Genomic DNA, 6979 nt, shown 5'->3' with positions numbered 1-6979 from the left:
TAATTGTGGCCTTCCAGTACCTGAAGGGAGCCCACAAGATGGAGAGAGACTGTTTACGAGGGCCTGGAGTGACAAGATGTGGGGAATGGCTTCACACTGACAGAGAGTGGGTTTAGATGGGATATTGGGGAGAAATTCTTCCCTGGGAGAGTGGTGAGGCCCTGGCACAGGTTGCCTGGAGAAGCTGTGGCTGCCCCATCCCTGGAAGTGTTCAAGGCCAGGTTGGATGAGGCTCTGAGCAACCTGGGCTAGTGGATGGTGTCCCTGCCCATGGCAGGGGGGTGTAGTTGGATGATCTTTAAGGTCCCTTCCAGCCCAAACCATTCCATGATTCTGTGATCCAACCCTTTATAGAACAGTGATGTGCAGTGAGCCTGTCTGAGATGGGTCAGTTCACTCCAGCATCTCTGATGGGATTGTTTCACATTGACAGTTCTATTTCATAGAAGCTGGAATACAGAGTGAGGGGAAGAAGTGCTTCATGCAAAACCACCTGCAGGTGATACTTCAGTCCTAATCCTGAAATAGATTCAGGGTTGGGTTTAGTGATTAAGCCTGCTTGAATCGAATTCAGACTTGTATCAAGGTAAATCCTATCTCAAGAGCTGAAAGAAGCCCTACATCAGATACTGTTTTGATTTGCTGGTACATATCCTAAATATAATGCTCTTAACTTTTAAAACTTCTGCTCGGGAAACTCTCTAACTGAAATCTAGTTAGTTAGAAGCAAAGATCCTTGAAACTCTGACTTGAGTGCTGTCAGCATTTCCAAAATGTGCTTGCGTTTTTGTACCTCAAGTCTGTTTGGAGTTGAGATGCTTTTTATATCTAAACTGAGGGAAAGGAGAGTGTTAATTTCAGAGTTGTTGTTCCTGTTGAATTATTTCAAGTGCAAGAGTGTGAAATTTACTGTTAAAAATGCAAGGTTATGTTCTCAGCAGTGACCAAATACAAAGGAACTTTAATAAGCCATCTGTTTCCTTGGCTCACCTGCTGGCTTGTTTGCTTTCAGATCTTTTGTGGGGATTTGAAAAATGTTTCAGAGCAGAGTTGGGTCAAGCCTTGAGGCTCCAAACTTGAGTCAAGATATAAGTCTTACAGACTGTGAGAGGTTTTGAGAGCAATATAACTCCAGCCATCCATAGGTGTTTGTGACAGAGGGCCAGAACTTGGTTTTCTATGAAGGCATGTGAATTTTAGACACAATCTGTGATCATGTGCAGGAGGGAGATGTCCTAAAGGCAAACATGCTTGCTGAAGTCAGAGATCATTCTGAAAATTAAAACACTGAAGATAAAAATACGATTTTCAAGGTGGAAGAATTATTTCAACTGGTAACTGATAGTTGCCATTAACAAAATGTATCTTTGAAAGAGGCAAGAAGAAGCCAGGATGAAAACTTTGCCTCCTCTTATCACTCCCTCACCTCCAAAAGAAAACAAGTTAATTCTTTCTGGCTAATTCTCACCAATACAAAGAGAAGAGAGACTGACAATTTGTTTTTTTCTGTGCTGTAAAGATTGCAGCTCAAGGAGAGATTTGTAGCTCAAGGAGAGGTTGGGGATGTTCTGTAATTATGCAAAATACCACTTGTAGCATCCCCTGCTTCAAAACACTGTTTCTTTCCCTCATTTTTTCCCACCAAATTGTTAGCTGTATTGCACCAGGAGAAACTGCCAAGCAAGCAGGAGTTCCTGTTCGAGGCAGTTGAAGGTTCTTGGATGGAAGTCAACTCGTAATTTATCTGGGAAACTGCGACTTTGGGACTTTTGGGGGATTTGGGGTTATCCAGAGGCACAATTTCTTGCAGTCACAGTTGCTAGAAACAACCTCCTGTACTGTAAGGTTTATACAAACTCGTGTACTGGTGCTGTCCTGTCCTCTCACAGGTTGTGTGTGTGTTTGGGTATCACTTGTGGCACCTGGATTTTGGCCTGTTTCACAGACATGTGTTAGACCATCTTTTGGCCAGTCTGAGGAAAATTCTTTGGTCTTTAAGTCTCTCTCGAGCTCGTTCTCAACACTGTCATCTTCATGGTTGTGGGACCTCTGGTTTGTTTGTTTTAAGCAGCGCTCATTATCTCAGAGGGTTCTTCTGGAATAGCAAAACAATAACACTGCACGAGTGTTAGTCCCACAAAAAAAAATTTGGATGCTACCTCTGTATAAACACTCGCTTTTCAAAGAAAGTTGTACACTGATTTCAAAACCACCCCCTCATCCTTTCTGATAAAATTCTGTGTACAGAAGACCTTCACTTGATATTTTTGATTTGAACCTGCAGTGAAAGATCTTTGCCCATTTACTGGTGGGAAGCTGCATGTCTTGTAGGATATTTCTTCTTCCTCACTCTAAGGGAGGAGACTTTTTGGAAAATACTAGCAAGCTGGTTTCTAGCAGCCAGTTCTGTATTTGCAGTCATCTCCATCTGGAAAAACGTTGCTTTGCTCTGTACCAGGATTCTTAGGGTGGGGAAAACCTGCCAAATATGTTCCCATTCATGGGGAGGGCACTATCATGCTCTGCTGTATGGTTTATAAGCTCTTTCTTAGCTGGGTAGCTGGGCTGGCTTATTTGTACTTGTTTGTTTAGTATTTTCTAACCAAGCCTTACTAGCATGGACTAACTATTCTTATTAATGAATGGCTTCCAGCCTGGGTGGAATAAGCTGCCTGTTTGTCCAGGGCCCTACCTCGTGTCATAATAGGGAAAAACAAGGAGCACAACTTGGCCATAGTGCACAGAGAGTGAAAAACAAAGGGTAAATGCCAAACTCCAAATGATGTTTGGTTACAGCTAATTACAAATGAAAGCACTCTGACTTTCAAGTGTACTAAACAACATGCTGGGTCCTTGTTGGGCTACAGAAGGTTACTGAACTGGCTGGTCAAAATTCTGCAGCAGGATTTTAGCTCTGATTTGAGGTACATGATGCTTTCAGGTGGTGTGAACCTAGAAATGAGGTGAAATCAGCATCTTAATTTTAGCTCTCAGGGTTTCTTGTGACTTAACGCTTACGAGAAGGTGTTTGTAAACATCTGCTTGGAATATTTGTTTCTTAAATAGAGTACTTAGTTCTGCCTGTCTTCTGTGGAGCTTCAGCCTTTTCTGTATTTTGTAAACTAACTGTGGAGACGTAGCCAAATATATATATATTTGTATTTGTGTGTGTGTATATGTGTATGTTGGATTTTCTTTACACTTGAAAACTGAACAACTATCTGAAACAGTTAGATACCATCAGCCAATTAGGATGAAAGGGGAATTTAGGGAAAATGTTTAATGCATGGTAATTGAGGAGGCTTCAGGCAAGGTAGTGGGAAAAAAAAGGGAAGAAGAGGGAAGAAGTAGCTGGGGGATGCCAGATTTCCAGTGCTTGGTTCTAGTCAGAACTACGTGTCACTGTGGAGCTGATGACTGACAGGCTGGGGAAAAGCTGTGATCAGAGGCGTGCTTTGGCTTGTGTGCCTCTCAGTAAATTACTTTTGCATTCCTATTCCCAGTCATTGCTAAAATAAGAAGTTGTGCATAAAACGAACTGGTTTTGAACTTACGGGATGGAGAAACCTCAAGTGAGATGTTTTCCTCCAACCCCCTCCATTGGCTTCAGAAAGAAATTTGTACAGTGTTGGAGGTAAGGATTATTTTGCCTCCTGTCATGTAAAAGGACCATGTGCATTCTGGACAGAGACTTCAGGTCAAAAAATATATTTGGGGCTGTCAGAGTGGCCCTCAGTGGAAAGACAAATAAGCTATTACTGATATACAAGTTAACTGTCAGCAAATAAAGAACTGAATACATATGAAGGAAAACCAAATGCTGATAAGAGAATGTTACAGAGCTATAATTGGGAAGCAGAGATAGGCACACTGCCAGAAGGTTTTTTGGTTTTCAGACCTCTCTTTAAACTTCTAATGGATGGGCCTAGAAACCAAAACAGTCCTAGATTTATTTTTCTTTTTTTTTTTTTAACCTATTGTAGGAGAGCTTTGCTTAGAAGTTATAAGGTGATTTCAGCACATAGATCTTCCACTTTGGATGTGTATGTTCCTGGTGACAGGTCCCCAAAAGAATCCCATGGGCACTTGTGGGGCACATGGAATCACAGAGTCATTGAGGTTGGAAAAGACCTTCAAGATCAGAGTCCAACCTCTGAGCAAACACTACCATGTTGACTAGACCAGAGCACTGAGTCCAGTCTTTCCTTAAACATCTCCGGGGATGGTGACTCCACCACCTTCCTGGGCAACCCTTTTATTCACACACTCCTTTAATTCAGCCCTGCGCGTTGTTTTACCACAGGCTTCTATTGGTTCTTCATCCCTATTTAGTCTACTAAAACTATTTATCCTATAAGAAATTAACAGGGAATGTTTCCCCTGAGCCTGAACTGTTTCAAAGACACTTTGTTGGGATCATTTGCAGCTTTGGTGAATGTTATTTTCAAACTTGGAAGTGTCAGCAAATACTCCATTATTACACGGTGCCCCTCTTTAGTCCATTCTTTTTTAAAGATGGATGGTAGGAAAACAGATGACCAAACCTGATCAGCACTGAACACAAGACATTGTACATTGTGTGCTGACTGGGGGGAAAAAATGCACTTGCTGGCTTGCTAAATGGAGATAATACTTTGGGTGTTGACAGGCAGAAAAACAATTAGAGCTGTCGGATGCTTTGCTGACGTGTGCGTTGTCACACGGAGAGATGGCTTGGCCTGTGCCAGGAACTCTGAACTGTTCAACCCTCAGCTAGGGTATTAAGTTAATTAACAAAGTTCCTTATGGCTAGGCTTGGAATGTGAGGTCTGTTTATTTGGGAAGACAACTGGTCCAGGAACAAACAGGGGAGGTCACTGATGGGGCCTGTGAGGTGTTTTGTCAGTCATTGTTGTATTACTGGCTGGTAAAAGACTTTTTTCTGCTTAGTTTATTCGTACATTAAAATGATATTACCTTATTGAAGTGTTTCTGTATTTGCACACTGTGCAGATTCTTTGAATTATGTGATTTTATGGGGGAAAATATTTATCAAAACCTCTTTGGGTTTTCTGGTGCTTACTTACATCTCAAAAGGCTATTTCTCTACACACTTGGCATTCTTAAAAGCTATCACTTTTTTATTAAATGTACGAGCATATTTGAAATCTAGTTTTACTTTATTTACATATATATTTATTTACATATAATTCTGGACAGGTATTTTTGGGCAGGATACACATACACACACAAATATATGTGCTGCACTGAGTTTTCCTGCACCATTTCTGCCTCCACGTGCAGTTCTGTTAAATCCATCAGCATCATCAGATTCCATGTTCTGTGTCAAACCCTACCCTGCCTGTCTTCACTAATCCTCTAGATAATTTTCAGATATCTTTCACTTTATCCCTGTGTTATCCCTTTTCCTGGTACTTAAAACTACAGGCAATATTTTGGAAGTATTATCACTTTATCCATATGGGATTACCTGAATACATGAGCTTCTTTTATCATATTATCATGGTTTATTTTTTCTCCATCTGCTTAAATAACCCAGCTGTCTGATTAGGTTTTCTTTATTTGTTTTTGTGGTTTTTTGTTGGTGGGTAGTTATTTTGGGTTTCTGGTTTAGTTTTGAGGTTGTTTTTTTTTTTAAAGAATAGTCGTTATTGGTGGTTTGGTTTTTGTTTCAGCTTTGGTGAAAGGCTTTACATTTTTAAGACAACAATTCTTCTTGGAATTTTTACCTCAAAATTTTTGAATTCTGAGGCATCTCAGCATCTCCACTTAGAAATTACTTCTTGTGAGCCATGATGCCCATGGATGTATATGCAGAAGGAAAGCAGCTCCTGGAAAAGCTGAGTTCAGATCAGTAGTTAATCTAGACATTAACATCAGATAAACCTTGAGCAGCTTGACTCTTGGTAACCAGACAGCAGAAGGCAAATGCCTGATTGCTCAGTCCCAGTTTAGCTCCCTGGGTTTTAAACTTTGTTTCTGTGCTTCAACATTTTCCTGGCTTTTGAGTGCAGAAAGAGATTTTTTTGACTGATGGGTTTTCTCTTAGGAAAAAAACCAACCCTCTGATCATTTTTTTTAATTAATAATCTGGGGAGTTTTCTTTTTTAAAATTTAACTGGGAGCTGGTATACCAGACATGCTTAAAAGTGAAAACTGAGTAGATGAGGTGTGGTATGGCTTCCTTTTTTGTTTAGTATCATTGCAGTGCCTATGGAAAAACTTGGGATAACAGGTTTATTTATTATATTAGCATATAATTAACGGTTTTATTCATTTATATTAGCTAATATCTGTCTCCTCACAGAACGAGCACAGTGCTGGCAGGGGTTAAACCACCTCTACACCACTTTCCTGATGCGTCTCCTTGTTTTGCTCACTTTCCTTTGTGGGGTTTGATACTAAATGCACAGGTTTGTTGGGAATAGGAACCTGCAGCTGTTTCTGTAGGGAGACAAAAGTTGGGCTTTCATGGATGGCTGTAATTAAAAGTGTTTCCCCCTTGTTTTGCTACAGCACCACCTGCTAGGTATTATTGAACAAACACTGAAAGCATCCCTAACCAGTCCCTTGAGACTTAAAAAAAAAGAAGAGAGGCACTTGTTACTGGAAACTGTTACAAGTTTACTCTGGAGTCGTTTATTTACTGCTATTTCTCTGGGTGCTCTTTTTATAAAAACTTTTAACGTTTCAGGAAACAAACTGTAATGAATGTAACTAGTATGTCTACACAACAGGTAGATATTGCTGAAGTGTGGGATCACAGAAGCATTAAGGTTGGAAAAGCCCTCCCAAGACCACTGAGTCCACCCTGTGCTCGATCCCCCCTTGTCACCCAGCCCAGAGCACTGAGTCACCTCCTTGGTCACCTCCAGGGATGGGGACGCCACCACCTCCCTGGGCAGCCCCTTCCAATGCCTGACCACCCTTTCAGTGAGAAATTCTTCCTGATGTCCAACCTGAACCTCCCCTAGCACAG

The 6979-nt window shown here is 41.0% G+C and overlaps 1 protein-coding gene across 4 annotated transcripts in view; it reads left to right on the top strand.

The window, feature by feature from the left end:
• The window catches only part of RASSF8 (Ras association domain family member 8), a 90073-nt gene that overhangs the window by 62383 nt on the left and 20711 nt on the right, over positions 1–6979 (top strand). The gene's annotated exons all lie outside the window — the stretch shown is intronic.

Source organism: Lepidothrix coronata, unplaced genomic scaffold, assembly GCF_001604755.1.
Source record: "Lepidothrix coronata isolate B3197 unplaced genomic scaffold, Lepidothrix_coronata-1.0 Scaffold158, whole genome shotgun sequence".
Lineage (NCBI taxonomy): Eukaryota > Metazoa > Chordata > Aves > Passeriformes > Pipridae > Lepidothrix > Lepidothrix coronata.
The sequence above is the reverse complement of the archived record's forward strand: the minus strand, read 5'-3'. Positions and strand labels throughout refer to the sequence as shown.